Genomic DNA, 12,675 nt, shown 5'->3' on the forward strand with positions numbered 1-12,675 from the left:
CCAACATCACTTTTACCTCTTTAAAAGCCACTGTTAAATGATGTGTTTGTCTGTTTATAACAGCCACCAAGAAAAATCTCTCTACAATTACACTGTCGCGCTGCGCTAAAGGATCCTGTCTATTGCGCAATACGCGATTAATTCGAAAAACTCTGCAAATTATTCTTGCAGCTTCCGCAACAGGTTGCTGTCGTAAAAATGGACATGGCTACGACAGACTTCTCCATCTCCTCCGCTTATAAAGCTGCGATCTAATCTTGTTTACATGAAATAAACCTGTTAGCGAGCAGGTTCAAGCTGGCTCACATGTTGCTATGACAACAAGTGCAGGATGTCTTTCGAAGAACCAAACGATCCAAGATCATGCCAACTCGTCAACAATGAAATCCTGCTAACTGAGTTAGCGACGTACGAAGAACGGACCCTTGGTCCTCCATAATCAGTGCCGACTGACTGTATACATATACACCTGTCTCTTTCCTAATCACCTTCATTCCTCCTAGCTGAGATCCTGCCGATATCTATTTGTCCGATTGTTGAAAACCATTGTGCGAGTCGCTGTCCAATGTTGTTTACGTTGTCATCTTCCTGACCCTGTGCCTGTTTGCTGGATTTTCCTGTTTCATCTTACCCTTGCTTGGGCAGCTCATTGGCTCTCTGATTCTGGACATGACCTGGATTTTTTTCCAACCACCATTCTTACCCTGCCCAATGGACCTGTCTGCTATTCTCTGCCCGCCTTCTCTATGTAAGGCAAGGCAAGGCAAGGCAAATTTATTTATATAGCACAATTCAGTACAAAGACAATGCAAAGTGCTTTACATGATTAAAATATAGGAAAATAAAACAGAATAAAAGCAAGTAGGAATAAAATGTAAATAGAAAATAGAACATAAAAAACACTAGTGGTGTTTCAGTTAACTAGAACAGTCAAAGGTAATTTTAAACAAATATGATTTTAATCTCGATTTAAAGGAACTCAGGCTTTCAGCACTTTTACAGTTTTCTGGAAGTTTGTTCCAGATCAGTGGAGCATAGGAACTAAATGCTGCTTCTCCTTGTTTAGTTCTGGTTCTAGGTTCTGCAGAGCAGGCTGGAGCCAGAAGACCTTAGTGGTCTGGAGGGTTGATGCACTGATAACAAGTCTGTGATGTATTTAGGTGCTAATTCAGGGATTTATAGACTAACAGAAGTATTTTAAAGTCTATTCTCTGAGATACAGGGAGCCAGTGTAAGGACTTTAGAACTGGGGTTATGTGCTCTACGTTCTTAGTCTTAGTGAGGACGCGGGCAGCAGCGTTCTGGATCAGCTGCAGCGTTCTGATCCACTTTTTAGGCAGACCTGTGAAAACACCGTTGCAGTAATCAATTCGACTAAAAATAAACGCATGGATTAGTTTTTCCAGATCCTGCTGAGACATCAGTCCTTTAATCCTAGAAATGTTCCTCAGGTGATAAAAAGCCGACCTTGTAATTGTCTTTAGATGCTTTTGGAGGTTCAAGTCTGAGTCCATCACTACACCCAGGTTTCGGGTCTGATTAGTGGTTTCTAGCTGAAGCGACTGAAAAATCAGTGGTAAATAAATTAGCATAATAAATAAGCTGTATGTGTCTGCAGCTCTGCATTAGGTCCCCTGTGTACAAAGCAGCAGTAACTGGCATACCTCGCCTCACCTTGTTGGAAACTAGGAATCTTTAGTTTCCAATGGGCAGCAAAGCTGTGGAGCGAAGCTCCTGTGGAGCAGGTCTGACAGAGTCAGCAATGTTTGATAGACAGTTAAATAGCATCTTGTGTGTGTAAAGTGCTGTAAAACAGAAACTATTAGTGGACAATAAATATGCCGACTTGTTTTAGAGACATTAAAGCTTCGTCCTTTGAGGAATTCAGGGTGGGGAAAAAACCTGACCGTTTCTGACCTACTTTTAAAGCATGATAAAAAATGGGCAGGCATAGCTCTGCTCACACTAGTACCGGTATGAACTGGTTTAACAGGTGGTGATCCAAAGTTACATTTCTTTCAAGGTTTTTTGATGTACACTGCTCTGTCTGAACTGAAGGTAACAGTGTTATATGCTGCAGACTGTTTGACTTTAATTACCGCATTATTGTGTTTTTGTATTATTGTATAAATGAGTACATCATGCGCATTGTACAATTCAGAGTGAAATTTGCATATATACCATGCATACTACGTCTAACCTGACAACAGCCAGATGTGTGTCGCTCCGCCTAGCTCCACTCACATCCATCTGGGACCTCTCCATAGGAATTGCCTTTACTGAAGGCTGGGCCTTATCAAAAATCCTTGCATATGATTGGATAAGCCATTTGTCTGTCATCTTTATCAACGTGCTATTTCAACCACTCACACCGAAGCTAACCCGTGACGCTGTGAGAGCGACGCAGGAAAAAACAAAACTTTTTTTTTAATGTGTTTGTGGCTCTAGTGGCACGTGTTTTATTGACAGTGAGCTGACAGGAAGAGGGGGGAAGACAGGCGGCAAAGCCGTGGGTCGACTCCGACCCACGGCTTTGCCGCGTCAAGAACTAAAGGCCTCCTAATATGGTTCACGCTAACCGCTCCGCCGTGGGCGCTCCCCGGAAAACAAAACTTGCCAAATCCGGTCGGGAGAAGGGCGAAAACATGGTTTCCACCAACAAAAGCCTTCAGAGCCGTTCTCTGATGTTCTTTTAATGAAACAATATTTGGTAGATTGGACAACATGGAAGAAATAGCAGCATCAATGTTAACGCTTGCTTCCTCGATGCGAGCCGCCATTGCTATCTGAATCAAAACAGTCTCACGTCACGGTCACTTCTCCACTACGTCACATCTATGAAACTCCAGCCCTGCGTCCTGATTGGCTAGACAATAAAATTGGTTGGAGAGATATTATTGTCCATTTATCACAGCAGGCCATACATTGTTTGTGGTTTACAGGTTTTAATAGGACATGTTCTGTTGCCATGTAGCCAAGTGGTTCAACATCATGACTTCTTGAAAGCAGACTCATAGTTTATTTGTGAAGATGGACTCAACAGTTAACTTCTGCGGCTCTGCCCCTTAGTGAATGTGGGTACACACAAGGAATTTGACTTCACATTCCAACGCTTGCATCACGTATAGAATAGGCAGAACAGCAAACTACAATCTGTAACAGAAAAAAATAAAATTTTACTGGAAAAGGTAAGAACAGGGGCAGTACAAGAGCATTTTGTTTTTTTCCACATAAATATCTGTAAGTATGTGTATTTATATATCGGTAGTAGGTACACATATACACACAAGGGATAAAAAGCTGCCGATATAATGCAGTTAATTTTTCCCCCTTGGGGATATAAACTGGTTTGGTGTTGGCTCGTTTTAGTCATCAGCACTCTGTAGCGCCACACTGAGGGTAAAAGTCTGAATGACCTATGACCAGGATGTGTTGGACCGACAGCTACTGTATGGTAGCTGCCCGTTTTACTGGTCCTGGACCTGTAGCTCACGAATGGAGGACAGGTCAGTCCTGATGAACCTCTCTGGAGCTCTAATTGTTTGTTGTAGTGTGGATTTGTTTTTGGTTTTTGTTCTTTAGATGAGCTTATCCATACAGAGATGGATGAGCACAAGATTAACTGAATGATGGTACTGTAGAAGATGATCAGTAGCTCCTGGGGAAGGTTGTACTTCTAGAGTTGCCGCAGGAAGTCCAGTCTCTGCTGGATCTTAGCTCAAGAATATTTGCAGAATGGGATAAATGGATATCAAGGTTTATATGGAAAGGGAAGAAACGTAGGCATATCAATCCTTCAGTTCTCAGAGGACAAAGGAGGTCTGGCTTTACCCACACTCGAGGAATATTTCTATGTGGAAAAAATGTAACCCCTGAAATGCTGCTGAAATTATGAATATGTCTCAAAATGGAAAAATCTAGAAATGGGTATAAAAGATAGGCAAGAAAGAAATATAACAGCACACATAGATAAATTAAGTAATAAGTTGGACTTAGTAACTAAAACTACAATTGAAATATTGTAGAAGTAGTTAATTTTTGCAAATTAAAGAAAGAAACAAGGAGCTTGAGTTGGTTTGTGTGGGACTCAACGTTCAGAACCAGTGTTTATGATAAAGGGTTTAAACAGTAGGGTGATAAAGGAATCACAGGGATCTTTTAAATGGTAGAAATGTGTAAGTTGCAGAGTTTTAATAACTTATAGAAAAAACATTGGTCAATATTTATATTTACAGATAAGAAACTATTATGAGAAAGCGACTAAATCAAACACAAGCAAAATTATTGAGATATTTTTGAAGGCCTACGATGAGAAAAATGCAAAGTAGTGTCTGGTCTGTACCAGGAGATGATGGCAGGTAGGAAAACATCTACTGTATATATGCAAGACAATTGGAAAAACAACTGGAGGAAAATATAAGTGAGGAAGAATGGTTTGTAAATCTATAAAACAGTGCAGGACCGCTTTAGCAGAGAATCCAGTTAGAAAAATACAATTCGATTTTTCATAACGATTCAGAAAGATGGTGTCCAGCCCAGCCTTGCTGGAGATCTTGTGGCAAGATGGATGTGGATCTCACACACACATATTCTGGTCTTCTCAACAGGTAACAGGATTCTGGGATGAAATATGTTTTTTTGTGAAAAATAACCCATAACATATAGAACACTCTATTTTGGGTGTGTCACACATGAGAAAGATTGATATTGTTATCAGCTAGAAAGAAAGCTATTACAAGATTTAGTATAAAGTAGAACCACCAACAGTGGAGCAGTGTGGACGAGATAGCTGTGATGGGAAAACGTATAAAATGAGATTGCAAGAAGGCCAGTTTTGTCACGTTCTGGTTTATGTTTAAGGTATTTTGCCCTCCTTCCTTAGGTTCTCTGGTTGCTTTGAGTTTTGTCTTGTCTAGGTTCTTGTTTACTGTTAGTTTATCCTGTTTTGTCATCAGTTTTAGTCTTAGCTTTATTTTCTGTTTTAGGTTTGTACTTCAGGGTTGTTTTGTTCTTTATTAGATCGCGTGTGTGTAGTTTGTTTCTGTCCACTTGTCTTGTCAGCTATTTATATTTGTCTGATCTGTTCTTGTTTTGAGCCTCAGCACTGATGTCTGGTCTAATTACTTATTCTGCACACCTGCCTAACTCCACCCCTGCTGCAATCACTTCTCACCGGTTTCACCTGCTTCCACCTCCATATAAACTGTTGAGACCAGACATCAGTGCCAGGTCGTCTGTTTGAGTATAGGTGAGTCTCCTCCTGCAAGTTTGTTTATTGGTTTGCTTTTGGATTTTTGACCACTTGTTCCCCAGAGATCTGAGCCACCCTGTTTGTCTGTTCCTGCCCAACTGGACTGTTGGTTTCTCTGCCCTTTTTGGTTTTTGTTAATAAATATTATTTTACCGAACCTCTGCTGGCCTGGCTGAATTCTGGGTCCCTTGCCTCCGATTCATGACACAGTTTGATGAAAAGTAGGAAAATTGTCTGATTATTGAACGGAAGAAGACACCAGCACCACCACCAGACAATTTGGACATCAAAACTGAATATTTGTATAATGATGTAATCATGCTGTTATTTCTCCACTGTAATTGTTCAAGAAAAAGTTAAATAAAAATAAGAAAAAAAAAGACAAAAACATAAACATTGTCAGGGTTTTGTTTACCGATGAACTCAGGACGCACACACGGGACTAAAAGTTTGAGTTTTTATTGAAGGAAGTATGCTGGGTGGTGAATGATGAAGACTGGAGGTTCAGGACTGCAGAAGGTCAGGGATGAATGTGATGGCAGGAGCTGACGGCCCGTAGACAGTCCACACTTGCTAGGTGCTGCTCGGCTAGCAGGCCTCATAGCACTCAGGTTAGCAGTTCATTGGAGACACCAGGGCACAGAGCTGAGCTTCTCCAGGGCGGCTAGTCAGGTTAGCAGAACTTGAGAGACACCAGGGCACAGAGCTGAGCTTCTCCAGGGCGGCTAGTCAGGTTAGCAGAACTTAGGAGACACCAGGGCACAGAGCTGAGCTTCTCCAGGGCGGCTAGTCAGGTTAGCAGAACTTAGGAGACACCAGGGCACAGAGCTGAGCTTCTCCAGGAACAAACAGTGAACGAACAGTCTTTAGAGTGACTGGCAGGACTAACCTTAACAACAGGAGCACAACAAAGCTTCCAAGGCAAAACTGGGACTGGCATGGAGAGGTGTGGAATGATGACGGCCCAGTGCTGAACTGAAGACAGAGGGAGGTTTAAATAGAGCGCTTCACAGGTGGAACAAGGGTCTGACTAATTAACTGGTAATGATTATCAGGTGTGACTGACTGCTGAGGAGGTGAAGTGAAAATTGACAGAAAATAACTGATGACTGAAAACTAACAATAAATAAAGTCAAACCTAACCCAAAAGAGATGAAAAAAAAATGAAAATAACAGAAAAACAAAGCCAAACCAAAACTCAACCATGACAAACATGATAACAGGAAGATCCTTTTGTTGTATTCAACATCATTGTCTCTAAGGCTACTTTTTATGTTGTAGTTTTATCAAATGGCATTATTTTTATTTCATAAAGAGGGGACTGAAAGATTTATACAACTACTTCTTATATTTTTGGTAAGAAATGTTTAACATCTTAATACCAGTATACACAAACATATTTTGTATTGACTCTGTCCCCTTATTCAAAACCAGACTTAAAGGCATACTATGCAACATTTTTCAGTTAATTAATATGTTCCATACCGTTTTGGATGATTAAATGAGTAATTTCAGGTTGAACTAAGGTTTTCTCGGCCGCCCTGGTGGTCTGTGGGGGAAATACCGTACTTGCAATTGCAGGAGCAGTCGGCCCGCAGTCACAGGCTCAGTAGTCTCGTGTGCATCGCGAGAGTCGGTCTTGCTTTACGGCGAGAGCTGCTACACGCCCGCAGTGAAAGGCATGCTCGTTTGTAGCGCAGTGGCGATATTTGTGCAGTTATCATGGCGGAACCAGTGAGAAAACAGCGAAAGCCCATGTTGGAGCAGGCAAGAAAGAGGAAAAGGGCTCTGGACAGAGAGAGGAGTCGTACACGGGTAAACATAGAAGGCTGCAAGGCTGACGCGGACCTCGCGTTTCTGCTGATGCAATTGTAAGTAACATTGTAGGGTTTCCCTCACGCTACCGCCTCGCCGACATTCCAAAAAAATAATAATAAAAAAATAAAACTAACTCGATATGCGCGCCGCTCCACTCAGCCGGTCAGCGGCGCAAAGTTTGTCCCCCCCCCCGCTCCGCTCCGCTCCGCTCAGCCGGTCAGCGGTGCAAAGTTTAACGTCAAATAAACATGCAAGCATATCGAGTTTTATTATTATTTTTATTATTATTATAATCTTTTTTTTATGTTGCCGAGACGCTACCGCGGCGGCTGCGGCTTGGCGAGGCGGTGGCGGTAGCGTCTCGCCAACATAAAAAAAATAAATAAATAATAATAATAATAAAACCGGCGAGGCGGCGGCGGTCGCGGCTTGCGGCAGTTTTATTATTATTATTATTTTTTTTTTTTTTACGAGGCGGCCGCCTCGCCAAGATAGCGCTGCAAGAAGCTTGATGTTCATACCTTCACTGTGTTAGTCATTGTTTGTACTGCCGTTTTTTCCACTTTTCGTTGCGTTCGCCTGTCTGCTAAGCTCAAAACAACCGCGCCTGGCTTGACGGAGAAACCAGAACAGCTGAGCAACTTTATGACAGTGCACTTTTACTTTCGGCCTCTGGGGGGAGCCTCGCTGGAAAATCAACCCCGGTTGCATAGTATACCTTTAAAAGCCACCTGGGGTCCGTTCTTCGTACGTTGCTTAAAACATCCGAGATCAAATGACACATCCAAGATGATTTCATCCGGCTAATCCTGATCCGGCTAATTGGTTTCTTCCAACACACCTGTTGTTTATGATTAGTATGGCTGGATTGAGTTATCTGAGATAACTGCGCGTTCATGCGTTTGTTTAAAAGGGGAAATGTATCGATAGTAGAAACAATGATCAGCAGCGCTGCTATTGGCTGTTCAGCATGGCCAAAGAACGCCCACAGTTTTTCTCCCAGCAGAACAAGAGCTTTTAATGGAAGGTAATGCTGAATTTGAGTCATTAATTAAAACGACAGGTAACACCTCAAAGTCTGTTAAAGCCAGGAGAGAGGGCTGGCAAAAAGCAGCAGACAAATTAATGCGTAAATACTGTCCATGGTAGATGTTTCTATCACTTTCTACAGTATGAATTTTTGCATTTTAATAATCTCATATTTACTTTGTTCTTATATATCAGAGCCTCCACGGGACCCACTAGAACATGTGGACAAGTAAAAGTGAAATACAAGAATATTCTACAAAATGGTAGCCTTTAATTATTATACTTTATTTTAAAAAGGCACTTGTTATGTCAAGAGATCCAAATTTCAGTGTCATTCCTTAGACACTGGAAGTAAAGGACACGTGCAAACTGGGAATTTTAACAAAAAAAAATCTTTATCCATAAAAAATTAAAATCTTCCTTTTCCAAGTCATCCACAGTTTACACGGTAAAACTGTATTGCTCTGTGTCTAGATAATCCATCCATAGTTTTTTCTAATACAATATACGGCTCGACAGGAAGCAAGCCTTTCAAAGTAAAACTAAACTTCACAATAAAATGGCCTGAACAAATCTTCTTACTGAATATGATAAAAATAAAAAGCAAACATCATACAAATAACTTAAATATTTTAGATTTATGTCTCTAACATCACTTTTACCTCTTTAAAAGCCACTGTTAAATGATGTGTTTGTCTGTTTATAACAGCCACCAAGAAAAATCTCTCTACAATTACACTGTCGCGCTGCGCTAAAGGATCCTGTCTATTGCGCAATACGCAATTAATTCGAAAAACTCTGCAAATTATTCTTGCAGCTTCCGCAACAGGTTGCTGTCGTAAAAATGGACATGGCTACGACAGACTTCCCTATCTCCTCCGCTTATACAGCCGCGATCTAATCCTGTTTACATGAAATAAAGCCTGCTCTAGCGAGCAGGTTCAAGCTGGCTCACATGTTGCTATGACAACAAGTGCAGGATGTCTTTCGAAGAACCAAACGATCCAAGATCATGCCAACTCGTCAACAATGAAATCCAGCTAACTGAGTTAGCGACGTATGAAGAACGGACCCCTGGGTGTACTCTGCCTCCCGGTTAATGACTGCTGGAGAGACAAAAGACCCTGTGACCTTGCCAGGACAAGGGGGTAAAGACCCTGTGACCTTGCCAGGACAAGGGGGTAAAGACCCTGTGACCTTGCCAGGACAAGGGGGTAAAGACCCTGTGACCTTGCCAGGACAAGGGGGTAAAGACCATGGATGCTTCAGGTTCTCTCTGTAGATAACTTTATCCGCTGGAAATACGGCAACCAGCAGAGGACGCACTCAATCACACTGAATCTTCTTTTTTTAAAAACAAAACAAAAACATATTCAGCATTTTTGTTGTATTTACTTAGTTTTCTTGATATATCAATACAAAAACATACATTTCCACAACTGTTCACAAGTGTACAGGCCTGCATGCTGCAGGGCCAAATGATACAATCAAATCCAGAATAGACTAATTTTCGGTTAATTTCCGCCTCCATGAGAAATTTTGTTTCAGAATGTTCCATGTCAGCAGCTCCTCTGACAGATTACGCAGTAATTAAATTGACTTTGGTATTCGTAAAGGTATAGTAGGATATTGGAAATTTAATTCAAGCTTACTTAAAAACAAAGATTTTGAAAGTGGAATTCTTTCTCTGATCTCTGAGGTAATGTCAGATCTGTCTTTATCTTCTCAGTCCGCCAGATGGGAATTCTTAAAATTTAGAATACGCAAATTTTGCATTTTCTTTGCGAAAAAGTTAAGTAAAAATGGTAGGCTTTCTGAAATGAGTTTAATTAAAGATATAAACACTTATTGCAGTAAGACTTCTCCTACTGAAGAAGATAAACAAATATTACAAAATCTGCAGACTAAGCTGGATGGAATTTATCCTCATAAGGCGAAAGGCGCCTACATTAGATCTCGTGCTAAATGGATGGAAGAAGGGGAAAAAAGTACCTCTTATTTCGGTCAGCTTGAGAAAAGAAGGCAGGAAAAAAACTCTATTAAAGCCTTGAAGGTGCATGACCAAATTATAACTGACCCTATTTTGATTTCCAGAGAAGTTTTCTCCTTCTACAACCATCTTTACTCCTCTTCATATTCTTCTGATAATGCTTCTTTCTTTTTCAGTCACATCCTGAATCTTGTACCTCGCATTGATGAAGAGTTTGCAGTTTTGTGTGATGCTGATATCTCTATCAATGAGTTGGATGTAGCTGTCAACAGTTTATCTTTGAACAAATCTCCTGGGTGTGATGGTCTTACATCCAATTTTTACAAACATTTCTGGAACCATTTAAGAGAACCCTTTTTTAATATGGTTAATGAAGTGATGGACAATTTGGCTTTCCCACCAACTATGAAACAAGGAGTAATTATTTTAATCCCCAAACCTGGTAAAGACCATAGAATTCTTGATAATCTCAGACCAATCACTTTACTAAACACTGACTACAAGATTCTTACCCTAATTTATGCCAACAGGCTGAAATCAAATTTGCATAAAATTATTAGTGAATCCCAATCTGGTTTTATCCAGAAAAGGTCCATTCACAATAATATTCGCTTAGTACTTGATCTCCTAGATTATAACTATTTAATAAAAGATGATGGCTTTATTTTGTTTCTCGACTTCTATAAAGCTTTTGATTCCATTGAACATCAGTTTATCTTTAGCTGCTTAAAATTTTTAGGATTTGGTCCCAAATTTCAACATATTATTCAATCTCTTTATAAGGACACAAACAGCTCTGTCTCCTTACCAGGTGGTACCTCGCCTCGTTTTACTATAGAACGCGAAGTGAAACAAGGTTGTCCCATCTCCCCATTTCTTTTTTTAATTGCTGCGGAAATGCTTTCAATTTTTATAAAAAATTCTAATATTGCTCCTTTAGATGCTCTTGGTATGCCTTTACTTATTAGCCAGCTAGCTGACGATACTACCATCTTTATGAAGCAGTTATCAGAAGTCCCAAAGATACTGGAAAGAATTCACATATTTTCTAAAGCTTCAGGGTTGAAACTCAATTTAAATAAATGTGAATTGATGCCTATTCATCAAACACAACTTCACCTAACAGAAGCTTATGGCATACCCATAAAATCTACTGTGAAATATTTAGGTATTACTATAACCAAAAACTATGCTGACAGAGAAAATGAAAATATTTGGAAAGTAGTAGATAATTGCCAATCTAAGCTCAACTTGTGGCTGCTGCGTGATGTTAGTTTACTAGGTAGAGTCTTTTTGACTAAGATGGAAAGTATTTCAAGATGTATCTTTCCAGCATATTCTTTAGCGATCTCCAATAGAGCTATTAAAAGAATAAATCAAATTAATTTCAACTACATTTGGAGGAAAAAAACACATTATATTAAAATGACTTTATTATCTAAGAAATATGAAGATGGAGGGTTAGAAGCCATTGATTTTGAGTTCATGAATGGAACTTTGAAAATTAACTGGTTAAAATCACTTTTAAACACAAATAACATCTGGTTTCATATCCCCAGGCAAATCTTTAAGATGCTGGGAGGCATTGATTTCTTACTTAAATGTGATTACTTAATTCAAAAATTGCCCATCAAATTATCTCTCTTCCACCAACAAGTCCTTTTATATTGGAAACTTCTATACAATCATAATTTTACTCCACACAATACCCCGATTTGGAATAATAGATATGTTACTATTAGAAACAAGTCTGTATTTTATAAGGATTGGTTAGATAATGGTATTTGGTCTCCAATTCACCTTGTAGATAATAGTGGCCAGCTTTTAGCATTTAATGACTTCTGTACTAAATATGGTAATTTTACTAATCTAAAAACATTCAAGCTTATTACCAAAGCTATTCCACACTCTATTTTGATCTTGATTAGAAGTGTTTTATCAACATCCACTAACCTTATCCTTCCTCAACTTCCTCTAATCTTAATAGGTGATTGTGATTTCAGAGAGACTCCAATTCAAAATAAAACTATTCGTTACTTATTCACTCGTATTTTGTTTCCATTTCAATCTTACAAAAATTCTATCTTAGAATTCTTTCCTAAAGATATTGTGCCCTGTTTGAGAACACAGTTTTTGAAATTTCCTATTCCCCCCAAAGCGAAAGAAATTCATTATGGTACGTTGAATAATATATATCCCTCCAATGACTTTTTACATAAGCGTTTTGGATTTGAAACCAATTGCTGTTGCTTCTGCAATACAGATTTTGAATCTACTGACCATGTATTTTTTCTCTGTAATTTCTCTGATGCTTTTTGGCAAAATGTTTTCATATGGTTACAACCTAGTTTTCCTCAGCTGGAGATTTTTTGTCAGAAAGACATTATTTTTGGTCTAATCTTGGACTGTAAAAAAACATCCCTTCTGATAAATACTATCATAATTCTTGGAAAGTCATACATACATAAGTCCAAATGTAAGAAAATGCCTCCTAAATTTTGTACTTTTTTCAATGAGTTTCTACTAAAAGCCCTTAAAATAATGGTGACTCCTATTGCTAAAAAACTTCTCAACATTATTGTAGAAC

Source organism: Fundulus heteroclitus, chromosome 13 (assembly GCF_011125445.2).
Source record: "Fundulus heteroclitus isolate FHET01 chromosome 13, MU-UCD_Fhet_4.1, whole genome shotgun sequence".
Taxonomy (NCBI): domain Eukaryota; kingdom Metazoa; phylum Chordata; class Actinopteri; order Cyprinodontiformes; family Fundulidae; genus Fundulus; species Fundulus heteroclitus.